We start from the raw sequence: 888 nt of genomic DNA, 5'->3' as shown, positions 1-888 counted from the left end.
GTTTCAATAAATGTTTCATGCAAAAGTAAAGAGATGTAAAAATATTTGCACAAACTGCTTGAAATGTTTCAACAGCTGTCAGAACTTGAATTCATTTTAGTTTATAAAAGAGAAATTAAATCCCTTGGTGCCTTCCTTTTTGTTTAACTGGTTTCAACAAATTGTCAAACGTGTGTATTGTGAATTATTTCTCTGTAGTTTTGTTTTGTCATTTTTGTCGTTCAGTGTATGATCTTTGTCAAACAAACCTATCTTGAATTGTTTTGATGTTTGCATTTGTTGTGTCTGTCAAGGCTTCACCTTGAATTTTTGTTATAATTTTCCCCTTTGTCCAAGCTTTTGACTTAATCTTTTAATTTATCTTTGTTGGTGGCAGAGAGAGTGGCTGGGGGGAAATAGTTAATTAATAGAAAACAGAAGGTGACAAAGAACTATACCAGGATGCAAACTGGAACAAAAGATGGATGCAGAGTTTAAACTGTCAGAGTGAAATCTCACCAACGAACAACAAATAAGGTAAACTAAACAAGCAGTAAGGTTATTATTCTCAGGTTAAACAATACTGAAAAGATCTGGGCTGTGCAGACGACTGGCAAACATAGGCAGACAAAAAGTGAAGAGAACACAAAAGGTTGGAAAACAAAATCACTGAGCATCTTCAAAACTAGAATAAAATCAATAAAATCTTACTAAATAATGTACAAAATGAGAAAACAAACAAGAGACATGGGGGATTGGGAAATATTTTAGATGTAGACAAGAAATAATGACAATAAAACACAAAATCAACTAAAGATAATGCGAAAAAGCAGTGTGAATGCTTATAGCAGAAGAACTTGCTGAAAAACAGCTGAAATTAGCTAAAAATATACTGAAATGAAAGAACAA

The sequence above is a fragment of the Nematolebias whitei genome, chromosome 18 (assembly GCF_014905685.2).
Source record: "Nematolebias whitei isolate Nwh7 chromosome 18, NemWhi1, whole genome shotgun sequence".
Classification (NCBI taxonomy): domain Eukaryota; kingdom Metazoa; phylum Chordata; class Actinopteri; order Cyprinodontiformes; family Rivulidae; genus Nematolebias; species Nematolebias whitei.
This window is presented reverse-complemented; position numbering follows the sequence as displayed.